The sequence below is a fragment of the Cryptomeria japonica genome, chromosome 11 (genome assembly GCF_030272615.1).
Source record: "Cryptomeria japonica chromosome 11, Sugi_1.0, whole genome shotgun sequence".
Taxonomy (NCBI): domain Eukaryota; kingdom Viridiplantae; phylum Streptophyta; class Pinopsida; order Cupressales; family Cupressaceae; genus Cryptomeria; species Cryptomeria japonica.
The window spans coordinates 46,307,491-46,329,242 of NC_081415.1; positions in this window are offsets into that span (position 1 = coordinate 46,307,491).

The following is a 21,752-nucleotide window of genomic DNA, read 5'->3' on the forward strand; positions in this document are numbered from 1 at the left end:
TGCCTTTTGATGATAAGTTGGCCATGAATTAGAATCTCCCCAATCCTATACCATATTTCACAACTCAAAAAGGATGAAAAGGTTAAATACTAGGCAACACCCCCACTATTCAAATGGCACAAACTCAACTTTGATGGGGTGGCAAGGGGTAACTAGGGAATGGTTGTTGTTGGAGGAGTTATACGATATAGAACTAGAACTCTTGTGGTGGCTTACGTAGGTAGCTTGATGGGGGAACTAATAATCAGGTTGAAGGTATGGCCCTACTCTAGGAGTTAAAGATTGCTCTTTGAATTGAGATCAAGATCCTTCAAATCGAGGGGGATTCCAAGCTAATTGTAGATGTTATCAAAGGCCTTAACATAGTGGGTTAGAATATTGAAGGGATAATTATTCATATTTGTAGACTCCTCTTGGGGCTAGATACTGTTGAGATAAGGAACATGCACAAGGAAGGAAACACAAAGGCAGATGCCATGGTCGCTCTAGGTCTAGGATTTGGGAATCTCATATGCTAGAGAAAGAAGGATTACCTACCTGATAAATGTCCAAAGATTCTTTTCAAAGGAGACAAAATTCACCCTACACACAACATATTGAATAACAAGTGGGCTTGGCTTCTCAGAACCCTTCCCTACTTGATGTTTTTAGAGAAAAGGTTGGGAAGCAACATACATAGCTTTAATTTTTTGGTGGGATAAATATTTGAATATTTTGTTGAATAAACATGACAACGAGGTTCTCTATTATGCCATTAAGGGGGTGATGACCTTTGAGATGACTTGGACAGCTTACTCATGGAATAACAAAACTAAGTAGATGAAAAGGTGGGAGCCCCAATCCATTAGGATAGATCACAAGTTTGGGGTGATGGTGTGGACCCTTGATGCATCATATGCCTACATGACCAATTTAGGGGGCCATTTAATGATGATGTGATGTCATCATTTTTTTTGTATCCCTGATAATGATATGACCCAGCAAAGCATGAGCAATATAATTTTTTAATAATATTTTTGTGTTGTGTTATATTTTATGCATGGGAAATCTTGTGTAATCTTTCCCTAAGTACTACATGAGAGGGTTGGCACACATGGTGTTTAATGCAGATGCCAAATAATTATTATCTCATTGTTGGCAAGCATTTAACCCTATTTATTAAAGCCAAAGCCTTACAACATTTTTTAGTGGCTATAATTAGATGGTTAGTGAGAAAAAGGGTTAAGTCTTAGGTCTTTGTGCTCTTTGCTACTATGTTAACTATGATTGTTTAGACAATGGGTGGGGATAGGGTGAGAATTGATCCTAGCACTCATGTTGAGTTCAAAAAGAATGTCACGTTATGGTATATTTGTATTGAGGGTGGGGTTGCATAGCTTATAGAATGCATCAATGGGTTTGATGAGATCCTCTTTATTCAGTATGTCATGTTGTGGGATAACAAGAGAGACAAGATGGGGGGAATCTCATTTGAAATAAATGAGGATGTATACAAAAACAATAGGCCTTTCCAAGTTAAAGAAAGAAAATGGAAAAAGTAGAGCGAGGTGGCAAACAACAAAAGTTTGTCCCAATTCTTCCAGGAAAATGAGGAGCTTGTGAAGCTTCATGGCAGATTTGCCAAAGCCAACCTATCAAAACCATGGGACCAAGTTTGCCTCATGATCATGAAATTGTTCACTTTAGAGGGTTGGTTTAAATTTTATTATCATTATCATCTACACCTGCTTAACCATTTTCGTAATCATGATTTTGTTTCCTTTCCATTTTTTTAATTAAATTTTCTTGAAAATTTGTTTAATGATTTTGTTGATATGGTCAAAACCCAAGGTCGAAAAATCATCCCTGTCCATCAAGGCCTTATTTTTCACCTTTATAATATTCATCCAGTCCTATACCCTCCTAAGCAGTTTGTGGTTATAGAAGCCCCTTCTCCCCCAGTTGCTACTATCCTTGATTCCCTTGGCTCTAGCAAGAGGAAGAACCTATGTATGCCAATTACCTCTAAAATCCCCTCCAACCCTGCTTCCCCTACTCCCTAACCTATGACATGGTTGTTGAAGGCCTTTGTGTCCTAAAGTAATCTACAACCACCTCCATTGCAGACAAAAAGAGGAAACTCAAGAAATCTTTCCCACTGGAAAAAAAACCCAAGATAACCGTCCAAGAAGTTGTTAGTTATACAGAGGTGGATATGGGTGAAGATGATAGCAAAAGTGGGAGTGCCAATTGTAGATTCTCTAATAGGCTAGTCGAGCACATAGTTGGAAAAGAGTAAGGAAAGAAACTAGTGGATTGTGAAGAGCAATAGAGGAAGATGACATTGTTGATTATGTTGATGCTGCTAAGGATGAGGATGATGTTGAGGGAAACACTAGGAAGGACAAGAATTTGGCTAAGTCTACCAGTGAAAATTCAACACACACTAATAATGTGAAAAGTGAACCGATGGACCTGACTAAAGAGGTCATGCCAAAGGAAGAAGACACACACTAAGGGGGGAGTACGAGCACTTGTGCTGACTATAAGGATACTGTGACAGAATTGGAGGCCCTAAAGAAGAAAGTGTTGGAGATGAAGAATAAGATGATTAGTATTTTATGGTTCAGCCTATGTGTGATGCACAACTCAGCCACCTCTCTATGCCTAATCAAGAAGAATGTGTTGGGAAAGGATTATGAAAAACAAGGGAACTATAAGGAGCTTTTAAGTTCCTCACTGAAGACTAAAGTAATGTGCTCAAGTAGCCACTAGATGGCTAGTTTTAAATATTTAGGTTTTTTGTTATATACTGCTAAGACTCTTTATCATCATACATTTTTGCTAAGACTCTTAAGAATGTTTTTGATATGTTGTAAGTGTGCTATTAGTTTTTAAAACTGCCTTTAGGTTGTTAGTGTAAAGGGCCAGCACCCTTGTTGCGCTACTTTTTAATATCAAAAACAAAAAAGAACAATTTTTAGCATTTGATATCTAATATTTTTGAGACACAAAGTAACATATAATCTCTTTTAGTGAGAGAATCTTGTTTTGGGAATTATGATTGCATGTTGTTGATGATTTTGTGAGTAGTGGATTTCAAACCTTTGTTGAGTTGGCCACTCAACTAAGGATTTGGAAGTGCACAACAAATAAATATTTAAAGTCTTCATTCAGTTTATATCTACATAGTTTGTGTTCATAACTTTTTATAGTCTACAAGTTTAATATGTTAAATTTGTTTAATACGTTTAATGTTATCTATGTAATTTCCATCTATATTATCTATAATTTATGTTATTTTCTTTTGTAAGCATGTGTTTATGTAAAAGACAATATATTTTGTAGCTTCATAATAAACAATTATTTTTATGTTGTGTTGAAACATTTCTTTGAAAAAAATCTACTGAAAACCATTTTGGCTACATGTTGAAATCCTTCTTTAAAAAAAATATGAAAACGCTGGAAATTTATGTAGACCCAAATAGAAAATTTAACATAGTGTTATATTTTTTCTTCTAATCTACATCACTTTTTCATTCAATAATATATTACAAATATATAAGATGAGTAGTCTAACTCCTATAACAACTCTACAAATTTCTCTCTAAATTTAGGTGGGTTGTCAAACAAACTTAATTATCTCCCTCTATTTTCACTCTTAAATCTCTATTGGAGTGTGTTAACAACTCACATATTATTCTTTCACATAATTACACACTCACCATAATATAATATCAAGTTATTTCTCAACAACTTAATATTAACTTACATAACTCTATTTTATTACACATAGTAATAATTCTAACTTAAACACCCATGTGAAGACTAATTTCTAACATCTGCCCTTAGCACAAACATGGGAAGAAAGTACATCACATGAATTGAAAATAAAATTATATGCATATGTATACTTTTAGGTATAAATATTGTTATTTGGGTCTTGTTACACATGATCACCTACATATGAGAATTTATCAACACTTTCACTTCTAGCATACTTATCACTGAATGACCACACTACCAAGAAGTCTAGTAGTTAAAGGATCTCTATAGCTAGTTTCTCTATTATACACCTGTTTGTACAACATCATTGATATCTACATTATCCTCTTCTCAAAGTTAGTAGGAGAATTTTTACAATGTTTCAATTTGCATGCAACAAGAAAATAAAATTAAATGAAATGCTACTAAAACAAAAGACAACCTTATTGTTAGTGGTTGACGAGAGTATTAAACATACCATAGGACTGAGAGGAGGCCAAATCAGTCCAAACCTTAAAACAACTTGTAATCTTTTAAACTTCAAATCATGTTTAACTTATCTATGCAAATATGGAACATGAAACCACAAAGCACAAGACACACAACAACACCATATTTATGTGGTGTATTGGTGGAAATTTAGACCTATGGTTTCAATTAAAATAATAAAACCAATAACAAGCCAAATTTTCCATTACATAGAAAGAGGGATGAACTTAATAGATCTAGGTACAATCCAAATAAGGAAAGGGTTGGTATTTTTATTAGATTCACTGGTTATGTGTTTCCCCTCTCTTTCGAGTTGAAAAGTGGATATGAATTGTGAAATTAGGTTAAAATAAGGAATAATTGAAGTAAATTGTCAAAAATAGACTACTACAGATATCAAATGGAGCCACAAACTAAGATCTAGGCAAGATAAGATATTTAAAACCTGTTCCAAAAAGTTAGGCCTAGTTTTTAGGACCAAGTAGTACAAATTCACCGTGGTTCTCCAAATTTTATTTTGTCAAAAGTTGAACATGTTCATTGCTATCGACTTTGTTAGAATCTCAGAGTACAACTCTTGAGCCTATTCCTTGCACACAGAAGAAAGTAAATAGTGTTGTAGACAAGGGTTTTGCTTAAGTCAAACCCTAATTTAGGAATTAACCTTTAATTGAATAATGTAAATACCGAAGTAAATTCTAAGGAGATATACCTTATATTCGCAATTGTTGATTATGATGCAATGGTCTTTGAATGTAATCACAAATGTTGATTGTAATGGCATGACAAACATGTGAACATGAAAAAAGTAATCTTGCTCTCTCACACACACACACATGCTTGCATGAAGATTGATGCAAATTTGCTCCATAATGCTTGAAGGATGAAATGCAACCTTTGATCTCTGAAAATGCTTCATAATGTATGCTTAATGGATGCATGGATTCTAGGTATGGAGTCTTAGATTGATTCTAGGTCTAAAATGAATTGATAGGATGTTTTTATATAAGGTTCCCTAGGTAAATTACTGATTAGGGTGACCTCCAATGGTCAAGTGTAGCCTTAGGGACCAAAATCTATCAAGACGGGGGTCATTTACCCCATTTCAAATTGGGTCCACATTAAGGGGGACTAGGGCATTTTGGTATGCTTTAGTCTAGGTTCAAGGATCTCCATGCCTTGGTCCTTCAAAATTAAGACCAAAATATTAGGAAATAGGGGAGAACAACCTCCAAGACATGGCCCACCCAATGGTGTCAATAGTTGACATCAAGGTTGGAGTAAAATGGGACTAAAATAGGCCTAGGAGGAATTAAAATGAGACACACTAAAATAGGAGCACAAACATGAAGTGAAAATTGGACCGGTTACAATTTACTTGATGTTACACATGGAAAACCCAAGAAGGGAAAACCCATAGTGAGAATCACACTCACAATATGTATAACTAATTAGATTTTTTTAGGCTCAAGGCCAAGGAGTTCATTGTACCTAAAAGGAATTGCAAAACTAAGGTGCACAACCTTAGGGAAAGATACAAAGGACTTGCATTATTGAGACACATAATCTCATGGCAAGATACAAAGAACTGCAAAAGTTTCCAAAGGACTCACTGTCTTCCAGTAGGTATAGGGAAATGATGAATTGAAATGAACAAGATCTTCTGATCAAGAAACTATCCTTGAACCTCTATGTCAAGCAAATAATATCATGGCAAACACATCTCACTTCATTCACTATCTCAAAACAGTGTCACACTAAAGATATGATCATCAAAGCTCATCACAAACTACAATTTGTACTTTTATTGCTTGCACATCATTCACATACAATTTGCAATAAACACATCTACACTTCCACTTGTATAAGATTGTTCATTGAAACCCTCAAATAGGTCAGCTATAGACTAAACATTCATGAAAATACATAAAGTCAAACACCCAAACCAAAAACACACAATGTAGCCAACTCCAGGAGATAAAGAGACCCCAAAAAAACCACAACACATCTTCCTAAGTCAATTCAAATAAACCACACACACTCAAACATCCTCCAAAGTCAGCATAAAACATAACATGCAAAAAAATAATGAAGAACGTTAACCAAGTGGCCCAAAACCATCGCCTAATGCAAATTACTCAATGTGGATATACACACGCCACGGTGAGACCTATATCAACATTCTAACTCAACCTCCAAAGTATATCCAAACCAAAAGAGTATGATTCAAATAAGATAGACCAATTGAGTCAGCCAAGGACCAACATAGTTGATAGCACCAAACACATAACAACATATCTTCACTTGCCAATCAAACCAACACTAGAAATATGAACTGGAACACTACACAAACCATATGAACATGTCCTCCAAGCTATAACACTTGAAACAACACACCAAAGCAATGCAAATCATTCTTTGGATGAGTATTGTTAGACAACCTCACTGTCAGCAAACCACCACAACCAACTACATTATCTAAACAACTGAGGCCCTAAAAAACATGATAGTGAAACTACCACAAAACATGGAACTTATCGAGAAATATAGGACATCATCATCAAGAACTAGAGGAATGTGGAGCATATTTCCATAAGGACATTAAATACTCTCTTTTGCATATTGTAACTTGCACTATTACAGCCTTTCTAAAACACCTCATACTTACTATCACCACCAAACAACATAACAACAATTGAACACTCATTTTCAGACCATATACAACATCTGCATAATTGAACAAGTTTGACATCAATGACAACACAACAACACAACTCAAGTTTCCAACAAAGAGACACTATTTAACCTCCTTCCTCCAATGCTTCCATCCTTCAATAAAGTTTTCTACTTAGAAAAGTTTCCATTGAGACTCAAGTTGCATGTCTTTTTTAAGAGAAAACTTATCTACATAATTTTGATAATATATTTTTAAGATGTCGTGTTCTCCCAAAAATATATTTGAACAGGAGATTTGTTTTAGTTTAACAATATCAAAATACTTTATTTAAAATGAATAAAATAATAAAACTAAGACACTAAATAAATATTATTAATCATTTTTACAAGACTCACTAGATAACATTATTCTTAAAGTGCAAAACTGATCTTATGAATTTTATAACTAACATGGCTCTCATTGATGTGGAAATGCATGAAGCGGCCTGGCCTTGGTCAAATAGGCGGGATGGGGATGAGTTGATTTAGGTTAGACTGGATAGAGCGTTAATCTCCAATGATTGGTTTACTAAGTAAAACAGTAGTTTATCTGTCATCAATAGAATGGGATCTGACCATTTCCCTATCTCTTTTGTGGCTGAACTGCTTGTTAAAAGATGTTGCTTCACTTTTAGATTTGAGAAAATATGATTATCTCACCCTACCTTGGATATGAATATCAGACTTTGGTGGAATATTCAGGTGGAAGGATCTACTATGTTTAGAGTTGTTAAGAAACTTAAGCATGTTAAGGACAGAGTTAGGGTCTAGAACAAGGAAGTCTTTGGAGATATTTTTGTTATGAAAAATGCTTTAAAATCAAAGTTAAAATTAATCCAAGATTTTATTCAAAAAGATGGCCATAAATTGGTCTCTAGGGATAAAAAGAATGAGATCCCTGTTAAATATCATAAAATCATAGCTAATGAAGAAGATTTTTGGAGACAAAGATCAAGGGCTCTTTGGCTATCGGCAAGAGATAAGAATACTAAATATTTCCATTTGTCCACTATCAACACAAAGCTGCCAATAGGATTTCCCAGCTAGTGGTGAATGACAATATCATTAAAGGAAATGATAATATTTCTAAGGAGGTTGCCTGCTTTCTTTTCTGAACTCCTTACTGTTGATTCTACTATCTGTAGTCAAGATCAAGGCACCTTACTGGGAAATATTTTGAAGGTTATTGGATTGGAGTAGAATAAGGTATTATGTGTCATTCCCTCTTATGATGAGATTAAAAGGGTTGTTTTTCTTTTCAAGGAGATAAATCTCCTGGGCTTGATGGGTACCCCATGTTATTTTTTCATCACTTATAGCATATTGTCGGGAAGGACATTGTTCAAGTTGTGAAAAAAAAATTTGGAACTAAATCTCTACTTGAGGTGAATTCTACTTTTTTGGTTCCTACTCCTAAGAAACATGGTGTGGACTCTATGGATAATTTTAGACCTATAAGTCTCTATAATTCTCTTTATAAAATTATATCAAAGGTGGTGACTTCCAAATTAATCACTTTTCCCTCCTCTTATTTCTTTGCATTAGAATGGATTTGTGCCTAGAAGGCAAATTTTGGATTCTATAATTCTGGTTCATGAGAACATTCACTCTCTTATTTCCTCTAAAAAAGATGGTTTCCTTGTTAAGGCTTATGACAAAGTGGATTGGTTCCTATTGAAAATAATTCTTAAGGCTTTTGGTTTTGATGGAAAATTTTCATATATCATCTGGCAACTCATCTCTACTCCTTCTATGTATGTTATTACTAATGTATGCCCCTCATCTTTTTTCAAGCCAACTATGGGTCTCAGGTAGGGGGATCCTATCTCCCCAATTTTGTTTACCATTTTAGCTAAAAGTATGAGTCTGTTATTGCAGAAGATGGTGATATCAGGAGATATCAAGGGTCTTAGGCCGCCTTCTTCCAACATGGTCTTCTCCCATCAACAATTTGTGGATGATACTATCCTCCTTGGCATTGCCTCTATGCATGAAGCTAGATCTTTTAAATGTGTTCTTCAAACTTATTCTAGAGCCTCTAGCCAATTGATCAATTGGAACAAGACTTCTATTTTTTTCATTAACACTCGCCTTTGCAAGTAGAGAAAGATTGCTCAGATTATCAGTTGTTATATTGATTCCTTCCCCTCAATCTATTTGGGGTTGCCTTCAGGGGTCTCGCCTCCTGATTCTTTTTGGAGTTCTATCGTGGACTGGTTTTTCAAGAAATTGGCTGGGTGGAAAGGGGCTCTTCTAAGTCAAGAGGGGAAGTTGTAGCTTATAAATGCTTCTCTTAAAAATCTTCCTATCTATGCTCTTAGTCTTTTTAAGATCCCCTCTAAGTTTGTTGATGCTATACACAAAATTTAGAAGAAAAAAAGACTTCCCTTGGTTGTTTGGGAAAGGGTCTGTAGTCCTAAATGTTATGGGGGCCTTGGCTTAAGGACTATAAAAGACTTTAATAATGCTTTGTTAGCTAAACAAATTTGGAGGTCTTTTGGTCATAGAAAGGACTGGAACTTGGTTTGGATTAGAAAGTATCTTCAGGATGTTCTAAATATTGCTTCCTTTCTCCAATCCAATAATATCCCTAAGGGTTTGGCTATATGGAATAGCATCCTTATGGCCAAACAAGTTGCTACTGTTGGTGCTAGGTGGGTTCTTGGCAAATGTAATAAGATCAGATTCTGGGAAGATGTTTGGTTGTTTGAGATACCCCTATGCTATGATGATAATTTGATGCCTTTTATGGAGATTTGTAAAGATTTGGCTTTCTAGTTAGTCATTATTGGCAGCAATCTTCTTGGGTTAGGCTAGAGGATATCAATGTTGTCTTTTCTCCTCTTCAGTAGGCTTTGTTGTCCTTTTGTGTGGATCGAGATCATGATGGTCTTTTTATCTGGAAGAAGACTTCAAATGGTTCTTTCTCGGTTGCCTCTGCCATCAAGGTCCTGAGCCCTCCAACTCTTCATCCTCCTGTGTGGGCCAAAGCTTGGTCTAAGATTCTTATTCCTAAAATCAACATTTTTTTCTATCTCCTTCTTCAAATTAAAATCCTTTCTCTTGATAACCTCATGAGGAGAGGTTTTAAACTTTCTAATATGTGCTTTATGTGCCTTAATGATAGTGAATCTGTCTCACATCTTGCTCTTCATTGTCCTTTTACCTCTGATATCTGGAGTAGAATTCTGAATCTCTGGAGTATTGAGTGGGTCTTTCCTGAGAAGGTGGAAGATTTTTTTACTCAATGGAAATTCCCTTTTTCTAATCTATTTTTGAAAAATATTTGGTCTTTGTTATTTCCTTTTGTGTCTTGGCAGGTGTGGAAAGAAAGAAACAATCGAATTTTCAGAAATGTAACTTGTTCCTTTGAGATTCTTTTTGAGAAAGTTTGCAAAGATGCTAGAGAGAACTTGAACCTATCTATTGGTGGTCTTGGACCTACTTCCTCATCCTATGTCAAGGAGGAGGATAGGATTGCTGCTAGGAATTGGGATCTTCAAGTCGACATCAGTAACTTCGGAGTTAAAAAGAGTAGGGATGGTATTATCTGGTGCTAGTCTTTGGAGGAATGGATGAAAATCAACTTTGATGGTGCTATTAAGGGGAACCCCGGTAGGGCTAGATGTGGGGGTGTTATTAGAAACTCTAATGGGATTTGTGTGGCTTCTATTGCTTCTCCATTGGGGATTCGGTCTAATCACATAGCGAAGGCCATGGGAGTTTTGGAAGTCCTCAAAATTGTTAGACAATTAAATATTAATTAATTTTGGATTGAAGGGGATTCTTTAAACATTATTAGATGTCTCAAAAGACTGGATAAGCCTTCTTGGAGTATTAAGAATATCACTCTTAATTCTCTTAAGATTATTGATGACTTTGAGGAATGTATTATAACTCATGTTTTTAGGGAAGCCAATAGGTGTGCGGACTTCTTTGCTAACTTTGGAGTTAGTTCTATTGCCTCTTTTTTGTGTAAAAATGAAGGATCATTACATTTTGAGGTGAAGGGACACTTATTATTTGATATAATTAATGGTATTAATCCCCCCAATCTAATAATGATTGCACTCAATGAGAGAAGGAGTGGAAATTATTATTCTGATAGGAGGAAACTTCTAGGTGGGATGATCTAGCTCTTTTCACATGCTTTCTGGGTGGTTTTATCTGTCGAGTCTCCTAGCGCTCATTTAACTTGTTTACACTATCAAGGTTTACAGAGTGTGAGTGTGATTGATATCTTTGGGTTGCTCAACACGATGGGTGGTAATATCAAGAGGATTGAACCCTCGAGTTGCTAGGCTTGGAAGAAGGAAAAGAAAATTTGGAGGAGGCTACAGAAGGGAGGAGTGGCGAGTTTCATGGAGAAGTTGCATGAAAAGAAGAATCATGCCTCCAAAGCCTTTGTTAAGGGTTGGTCTAAGAATAAAGTCACCCTGTTTAGACAAACTTTCAAACTGGATGAGGAGCTAATTGCGAAGGTTACAGGAATGTCTATGGAAGGCATGAAGTTCTTCAGGGATCAGAAGTTGTCTGACAATGTCGTGAAGACCTTCCCAAAGTTTGATGTGGAGAGGGATAACCTGGTAAAGTCAAACAAATCTTACTTTACCCCTCTTCAAATTAAACTTTTTTGGAGGAAAAAGCTTAGGGCAATTATGGAGTATGTCACTATCGATGGTAGGTTTACTAAAATCTACAGCTATCATTTTGTTCTTTTAAACCATTTTTGCCATGGTATTAAGATCTTTGTCCCTTATTATCTTGTTTGTTCACTGAACGATAATGTAGCAGATTCCATTAAAAATCCAAAAGCTATCCATCTTTCCCATCAAGGCCTTATCCTCATGATTTATGAGTTTTATAAGGTTAGGGCTAATCAAATTTAAAATAATTTGTGGGGTGATAAGGAGCATGAACCTAGTGATGACAATGGGGAGTCTGACTCTGAGGAGGAGGAGAATGCTAGTTCACTTCCTAGATCGGAAGATAATTCTATGAAAGATATGGTTGATTCTAAGGAGGAGGGTAAGTTATCTCCGAATGAGTATGGTGAATAGGATTTTGAGCCAATGGATCTAGACTCTGAAGACTTACAGGACAAGCCGAATACCATGATTGACATATTGGGCACTATTAGGAGCTTCATGGTTGATCAGTATCATTTCAACAGGTGGATGTTCCATGAAATTAAGACTCTAAACTTAAAACTTAGAGAAACAAATGCTAAAATTGAAGAGAGGGAGCTTAAACAACAAAAAGATGGGTCGATGGTGAACAATAAGAGGGTGGCTCAGGATGGGTGGCTCAAGATATAGATAAGTATGCTACTTGGACCATGTTGGCATTATAACAGACAAGGAGAGATTGTTGGCATTTCAATAAGAATATTGAGAAGGTTGTTGATGATTATGGATATAACTGATTAAGGATGATTTACTGTCTTAATATTATTATTTTGTCATTGATGTCAAGAAATTGATTTTCTAAATCAATATGATGTTGCCATATCTTAAGAAGTATGATTTGATGAGTATAAAGATGTCGGTAAAAGACATAGAAAGAATATGATGTATAAGGGGAGAAATAAGTCATTCAATGGGCAACTATTACCGAGTTAGACAATGATGAGATCATGATGTTTAGATTGTTTTGATATCATACATATGTTATTTATTGTAAGGTTAATACTATACTATGTTACCGAGCAAAGAACCTGGTCGGTAAACCCTAAGGTTATCGCTATCGGTTAATGAAGGCAAAGTGTCTACTGAGTAAAGTTTAGTATTTACCGAGTTGTAACCGAGCTGTAACAGAATGCATCAAATGGTTACATGCATTATTTAATGAAGGGAGCTGATGCGTTGGCTATGATTAAATGATTGGTATGTCATGAATGAAGTTTGTTAAAGAATCTATGGCAAAGGAAAATCAGCAGGAAGATCTACAGCTTGGATTGAACCACAATACCCTAGCACAAGTTCCAAGAAATGTATGCAAGTTCCAAGGTGGGGTAAAATGTTTTTCAAATCAAAGAATACATTGAACCTAGTCAAAGTTTGAAGATATGATGGCTATGATTGATCATGGAAAATGTGATCAAGGAGATTAAGCGCTTGGCAATTGTTTATAAATAGGGAACTATTGATAAACAATGTATGCAGGCAAGTGTATGCATAGGGATGCTACATAGTAATTACCGAGCACAAAAGCTTGAAGAACTATTTGTATAACAGAGTATAGAGCCCATCAGATGGACAAGATTAGTTCTATGTCTATATTGTATTGAGCAAATAAGAATTTGCTTTAGCATTTTAGATGTGAAGTTGCAGATAGATTTTTATTACTATTATTTTGTGAATTGATAGAAAATCTCTTAACTGAGTGGACTTAACAGTCTTATTTGTAAAACCCTCTAGCAAGGTGACATTCTGATTGAGTGTTTGAAATCCTTTTACAAGGTCACTTCTAACAAGGTGAAGATCCTAACAGATCTGAGGGAAATCCCTTAACTGAGTCACATCTAGTAATGTGTTTGTAATCTTTAACAGGATTTTCTTTTAACCGAGTATACTCTACAAGAGTATATTTCTTAGTGGGTCCAAAATCCAACAGTGGTTTTTCCCTATTTGGGTTTCCACGTTAAATCTGGTGTTATGAGGTTTATGATGTTTATATGCTTTTGAGTTTGCATGTTTAACAGTTTTGGTTATATCACTGAAGTATATGTTACCAAGGATGAATCTAATGTTTTTATGGAAGATTAAGTTTGTATGATTCACCTTCCCCCCCCCCCTCTCATCTTACCAGCTTGGCATTTGTACTTAACATTAAGTATCAGAACTATCAGTGGGAGAAAAATATGATGTTAGAGATTCTAAATAAGAATGGTGAGGTTGTGGAACTGTTAAAGAGAAGAAATGATCAGAAGAACAATGAGATCAGACAGAAGATGATGCAAGTTGAGGAAGGGATGAAGAAAATTATGGAGAATAGTGTAGCTATGATGAAAGTTTTTGCAGTCAACATGAATGCTTTGGTTACCAGGTTGGAGAGTATTCATAATGAGAAAAACATTGTGGATCTGAAAATTTATGTTGGGGCCTCGAGTTTGAAGTTGATTCCGCATACTACCAGGAGAACTAGGTAGAGCACTAAACCAGTGGAAGAGTCTCTTCCACAAAATCTATTGGACCTTAAGGAATCTTCCAAGGCTATGTTGTTGCTTGAGAAGGAGGCCTCCTAGGCTTTAGATATTTTTAAGTAGTTGGTCAATTTTGCTATTTTTTCTAGCCTTTTGCTGGTCTTTCAGTGGTTGTTAGGTTTTTGTTGCTCTTGGTTTGCAACCAGTCTTGTTTCTAAGTCCTAGGCTCTCTTTTGTTTCTTTAATTATGTGGTGTAAGGGGTTTCAGGTCCCCTCAAAACCTATTTTTGCTTAATCAAAAACATTATTCTTAAAATGCATATAAACAATAGGTATAGATAATAAAACCCTACATGATGTTATAGTACTTTTATAAATTTCATGTCACTGGACAAGTGAAAACGTGGACTACAACTTAAGTATAAAACACCATTGGTGCTTCCAAGATTGATAGGTACTATGAAGAATATGAATTAAACATATTGTTGTGTATAAACCATTCTAAAAAATATTACCTCCTACTTAACTCACCATAAATAGGCCTCCATTCTATATATGAACTCCACATGTTTATTCAACAGGGAAATTATTTCATACATTGTGTGGGTAAAACTATTCACACATCAACACGAAGCATAGTTTTATATTATGTTGGTAATTTATGTAAATTTAAAATATAAGATTTAACATAATATTTTTTATTCTATTTCACATGACATTCATTCAATGAGATAGTATAAATATATAAGATGAGTAGTTTAACTCCTATAACAATTACACTAACTTTTCAAACTAAATCTAGGTAAATTGTTCAACCATCTTAATTCTTCTCTTCCCATATTTACTCCTAAATATCTATGTGAGTTGTGTTAACAAATCACTTACATTATTATTCTTACACACAATAACACACTCACTATAATATAATATAAGTTATTTCTCAACAACTTAGTGTTCACTTAAATAACTCTATTTTATTAAACATACCAATGATGCTAACCTAAACACCCATGTGAACACTAATTTCTAATAGAAAGAGGGATGCAGAATATTTTAGATTTTATTTTCCACAATTTAGTAGTTTAAAAAATTTCACTTATTGTAGCAAACTTTCAGTAACCATCATTGTTGTGGCCCTAATATGATATAATGCCAGGTATATATTATATATTCATAATAATAATATGGATCACTTGTGGAATTGTTAATCCTAACATAAATATTAGTCAATACACTAATCCCACTTAGTTAAGATGAAGGGGTATGTCCCTACATAATTAAGTCTATAAATAAGGATAAAAAATGTCTCCTATATCATCCTATACTTAGATCGTCTATTATCGAATTCATATTTTATTACCTAATTATTGGAGGTCACCCTCTCGAAGTAGTCTACTATAATTCTTATTTTTTGAATTTATTTCCAAGAAATATCATAACAAGTGGTATCAGAGCTACGATTTGGACCAAGATTTTTCTTTCCATCATAACTTCCAAACCATTGCAAATTTTGGTCTAAATTTTCTTGGGTTTTGAGGTATGTATTAGATAAGATCTTGGAAAAAAAATTAGACTTTGAGGGTAAGTTTACATAAAAATTATCTCTTGTGTTTTTTTTTTCATAAAATTACATTATAGGCCACTATTGGAATTTTTTGAAATAATTTAGATTTTTTGAAAGATTATAAAAAAATAGAATATGGTTAGTTCTTTGTAATTTACTATTAGACATAAAATATGCCCTTTAATTTAGTCATCAACCTTCAGTCAACATTTTGATTTAATTTTTTCTATAAACTACAATTTTGAGATTTTTTTTAGAAAACTTCATATTTTTTGGAAAGCTTAATAAAAAATTAGGTAGGGTTTGATCTAAACGTTTTATTGTTATACATAAAGTTTATTTCTTAATTTAATAGTCAAAGTTTGGTCCAAAATTAAACATCATATTTTCTACCTCAATAATAATTAACTAAAAATAAAATTGAATCCATATCAACTTTAGGATTAAAGAACCTTTCCATACATATAAAATATAAGGATCCATTTTATTTTCATTGACCTAAAATTGAGAAAATAATGTTGGGATTAAGGTGTCTCGACCTTTGCAAGTACTAAAATTGGTATTTTGTTTTATTTATTTTATATTTGGTTAATTTATGAGCTCACAAGGATAATTTTTTTTGCACGTGCTATTTTTTCATCTAGTTGGAGTTGGCATGTTGACTTGTCATCCTACTCGAAAAGTGACAAGGCTTATTTTGTCCTCACATGGAGGTAGGCGTCCCACTTGGAGGACCTTGGACTTTATGGTGGTGGGTGATGGTGCAGGAGCACCCTTCCAAGCTCTTCCTCCTTTTTTGTTTTGTTGGTGTTATGCTTCTTTTGAAGCCATTGTAAATAAAATAAAGAGCCATGTGCTCATAGGTCCTAGGTAGGGATCTAGTTGAGGTCTTAGGGTCATAAGTCAAGATTGAGATTTTCTTGAAAATAGAGGGTATGTGTGCCTTTGAGCTGTTTAGGGGTCTTACATAACATGGTGGAATCCTTAGGTTGGCCCAGTATGGGTCTAGGAGTCAAGAAAAGCAACATTGAGAAAGTTGCTCAAAAGTTGCAAAAGTTGCATGACAACTTTTAAAAGTTGTCAAGCAACTTTTTCACCTAGAAGCCAAAATCCTTAGTTTGGTGTGGACAACCCTAATATGGGCACAAAAAATGAGGAAAAGATAGTATAAATATTTGCAAACCCTAAATTAATGCGTTGGATGTCAGACATTGTACAACCCAAGCAAAGTGACCTAATTGTGACTGTTTTGTTGGTTACCAGTCAATTTGAATGAAGCAACCAAGCAAGTTAATGGATTGATTTGCATACAAAACTATGTGAAATGTCTTCTATGGTGTAAATAATTTCATTGTGAGCAATTATATTAGGTTTTTATTTGCAAATTGAATGTGTTTGTAAATAGTTTGTAAACTGCCTTCCCACTATCCAGTTTTGGACTGGTTTGTGTAAATGGATGCATAACTCCATTCCCCATTGTGGAACCACTATGAAACCATGGGGAATGAGAGTGCAGACCTTGTACCATAGTTCAATGCAAGCAAGGCAATTTAAAATGCAGGGAGGCCATTTAAAGACCCACACCTAGGTGAGACTGAACAGTGCCTGGCTAACAAAGGTCAAGTTGCAGAGGTCCTGGAGAGCAAGGTTGGTCAGAAGAGAGTGCACCCTTTGGAGGAGGTGTAAAGGAGTGTGTGAAGCACCATTGGTGTGAAGGAGGAGCCTCCACCAATCCATTATAGGTGGCTATAACACAAAACATCCACTATGACCCAGGCAGACTATGAAACCCTCACAAAACCCTTAAAAACCCCAAAATTCACCCAAGGCACTGTACGGCCACTTGGAGGCCCAAAACTAGTGAAATCCTTGAGCCCTTGCCAAATGAATGGTAGTCCATTTTGGGAGTTTGGGTAGTTTGTGCATCATTTGTGAGAGGGATCCCTAAAGGATCGGGTAGGGGGCCTAATTGGTCCTAATCCTTGTAGCCCTTTTTTGTAGGCAAAACACAAAATAGTGAAATCAGTAAGGGGTTGGAAGCTTGAAACTTCTTGAGGGCACATGGATGGATGTAAAACATGGTTTAACACCTATCCTAACCTTACTAGGACCTAGGAAGTAGAAGGACAAGCCAAGCCCTTATTAGCCATAGTAAGGGGTTTTGAGTCTCATGAGTAGGTGAGACCTTAGGAGTAGCATTGCAACTCATTGGTGGGTGGATTGGGCAAGGTCAGGGGATTCCTCAAGAAAGGGAAGTCCTAGAGACCCTAGGGTGTGAAGAGAACACCAGGTGATCCAAGGGAAGGATCCAAGAGCATAGACTAGGCTAGTCTATCCTAAACCCCATCCCATCAGATTGGTATCAAAGCAATTTAAAGATTTGTTGGATAGTGTATGTCTCTATATACTGGTGAATCAGTAGGGGAGAGTAGAATGGTCACTAATACAGAGTTGGCTAGGGAGGTAGAAGAGTAGAAGGAGAAGAATAGACTCCTTGAAGAAGCTATGAGTGAGATAAGGGATAAACTACAGGAAGTGGTGGATCAGAGGACCCAAGGACCTTGGGGAGAAGACACCAAGGACAAAGGCAAGAAACTATAGACATAGATGGCATTATACCTAAACCAGATCAATTGTTTAATGAAGAACATTTTGTGAAGTCTATTAAGGCTTTGAACACCAAAGCTTTTGAAGGGTTGCCACATTTCAGTGGAAGGATGGACATTGACACTGTTATGGAATGGATTGAGGGCATGGAAAACCACTTTGAGTGTGAGGGAGTGACAAAGGCTCAAAAGGTTAAGGTTGCCAAATCAAGATTAAGGGGAGTAGCTTTAACATGGTGCAAGTACCTACAAGAAGAGAGAGTTAGCATGGGGAAGCTACCTATTGCCAATTGGAAGGCCATGGTGAGCAAGATAAAAGAGAACTACTTACCAAAGGATTATGAAGTCCAACTTCATAAGAAGAGATAGGGATTGAAGAAAAAAGACCTTGATGTGACCTCCTACACTGAAGAATTTCAAAAACTGTCTTAGACCCAAAGTCCAAGAAGATGAATCTATTAAGGTGGCTAGGTATCTAAGCGGCCTAAAGTGGAACATTCAAGAGGAGATAAGCCTATGGACTCCTACTACTATTCAAAAATGTCATCAGCTTGTTGTCAAGGTGGAAGAGAGGAACAAAAGGAAAGGAGACTCCAATAACAATTGTAGAGGCAGAGGTAGAGAATAAATGAATCACCGAGGTGGTTACCAAAGCAAGGCAAATGAGCAGAGGAATCAAGGAGAAGCCAAGTTGACTAAACATGGCAGTGAAACCAGTCTCAGATGGGGTTATTCTAGAGGAAGAGGTGCACAAGGTGGTCCAAGTAGGGATAGAGGTACCAGTAGAGGTAACTCCTACTTTGCAACTATGAAGTGTTATAATTGTGGACAATTGGGACACCTGACATATAGATGCCCTAACAATCCTACCTCATCAAATAGTGGAAAGAGGGTTGCTTATGCACATGAAGACTCTTCAAGTAGTAAGACACCTGAAGTGGACCATATTGAATCAGAGACTAGAGAAAATCTAATGTTTAATAGGGTCTTGATAAGACAGCCAGTCAAGAATGAATCTAAGCATAGGAGAGCATTGTTTATGGTGAGATGCAAGATCCTTGGTAAAGTTTGCAAGGCGATAGTTGATTCAGGCTCAAATGAAAACATCATATCAGAAGAGGAAGTTAGGAAGTTGAAACTTACAAGGATACCCCACACTAACCCATACAAGCTGACATGGTTGAACCATGAGCAAAGTGTGCTAGTCAATGAACAGACTTGGGTAGAGTTTTCTATTGGAGGATACAAGGATAAGATCCTTTGTGATGTGTTACCTATGGATGGCTGTCACCTATTACTAGGTAGACCCTAGCAATTTGATAGGAAGGTGATCTATAATGGAGAGGAGAACTCCATTTCATTCAAGAAGGATAGCAAGACCTTTAAGATTCAGTCTTTGACAGAGAATGAAGAGGGAACTTCAAGAACACCTACTGTCTTATTGGCTACTGGTAAAGAGTTCTTAAACTTGCTACATGAGGAGGAGATAGTGAAGTGTGCCATCTTTGTGAAGCCAAAAGAGGAAGAAGACAAGTTGCAGGCAGAAGTAACCAAGGAGGTGAAACACATGTTGCAAGAGTATAAGGACATAGTGAGTGATGGAACACCTACAACACTCCCACCAAGAAGGTCTATAAGTCATCAAATAAGCTTTGTTCCTAGAGCATCCCTACCTAACAAAGCTTCATATAAGCTCACACCTAATCAGAATAAGGAAGTAGCAAGGCAAGTGTAGGAATTATTGGAACAAGGACTAATTAAGAAGAGCATCAGCCCATGTGCAGTCCTGGTAGTGCTTGCATCCAAAAAAGGGGGTAAGTGGAGACTTTGCACTGATTCAAGGGAAATCAATAGGATCACCATAAGTTATAGGTTTCCTATTCCTAGAATAGAGGGTTTAATGGACTATTTAGGAGGTGCTATTTATTTCACCAAATTGGACCTTAAAAGTGGTTATCACTAGATTAGAATCAAGGAGGGTGATGAGTGGAAGACTGCTTTCAAGACCACAGAAGGATTGTATGAATGGCTTGTGATGCTATTTGGACTCACCCATTCCCCAAAAACCTTCATGAGGTTGATGAATGAGGTATTAAAGGATTTCACACGCAAATTTGTGGTGGTGTACCTAGATGACATTCTCATCTATAGCAAAACCAAAGAGGAGCACCTTGAGAATTTGAGGTTAGTCTCAGAGAGGTTGCATGAGCAGAAATTATCCATCAACCTAGAGAAGTGTGACTTCTTGAAGCAAGAGCTGGTCTACTTAGGATTTGTGGTGTCTAAAGGAACCTTGAAGATGGATCCAAGCAAAGTGGAGGCAATCTTGAATTAGCCTGCACCTAGAACAGGGACTGAAGTTAGGAGTTTCCATGGATTAGCTCTATTCTATAGAAAGTTTGTGAGGAACTTCAGTGGCATATGTGCACCAGTCCTTGACACCATAAAAGGAGGCCTTAAAACTAAGTTTAAATGGACTGAGCAAGCTAACAAAGCATTTAAATTATTGAAGCATGAAGTAGCCAAAAAACCTATCCTTCTCCTACCTACTTTTGATAAGCTATTGACTTTAGAGTGTGATGCAAGTGGAATTGTAGTAGGGGGTGTATTGAGTCAAGAGGGAAGACCTGTGGCATTTTTTAGTGAGAAGCTTAATGAAGCAAAGAAGAAGTACCTAGCCTATGACCTAGAGTTGTATGCATTAGTGTAGTCCCTAAAGAAATGGAGGCATTACCTACTTCCAAACGAATTTGTGGTGTTCACAGACAATCAAGCATTGAGTTACATTAACACTCAAGAGAAGCTTAGCAATAGACATTTGAAATGGATGAAGTACCTCCAATCCTTCACCTTCACCATCAAGCATAAGAAGGGGCAACTCAACAAGGTGGCAGATGCATTAAGTAGGAAGTTGTTGACAGTTCAAGAACTACAATTGCAGAGCATGGGAATAGAAGGTTTCAAGGACCTCTATGAAGGAGATGAAGACTTCTCATCAGATTACAAAGATTGCCAGGAATTTGAGAACCATTTCCATGGTGAGTATGTAGACTACACTCTCCAAAATGGTCTCTTGTTTAAAGATAATCAGTTGTGTGTGCCAAGAGGATCTATGAGGGAAAACCTAATCCAAGAGAAACACAATGGAAGTTTAAGTGGACACTTTGGAGTCAACAAAACCTTGGATTTAGTACAAACGTACTACTATTGGCCAAAGTTGCCAAAATGTGGTGTATGCCAAAGAGAAAAGGGAGGATAAAACAATGTTGGTCTCTATCAACCATTGCCAGTCCCAAATAGACCTTGGGAATGTATAAGCATGGACTTTGTAGTAGGAATTCCCAAGACAAAGACAGGTATGGACAGCATCTATGTGGTAGTAGATAGATTTTCCAAGATGAGCCATTTCATACCATGTAAGACTACACATGATGCTAGCTATGTTGCACATCTCTTCTTTAAGGAGATTGTTAGGATTCATGGACTCCCT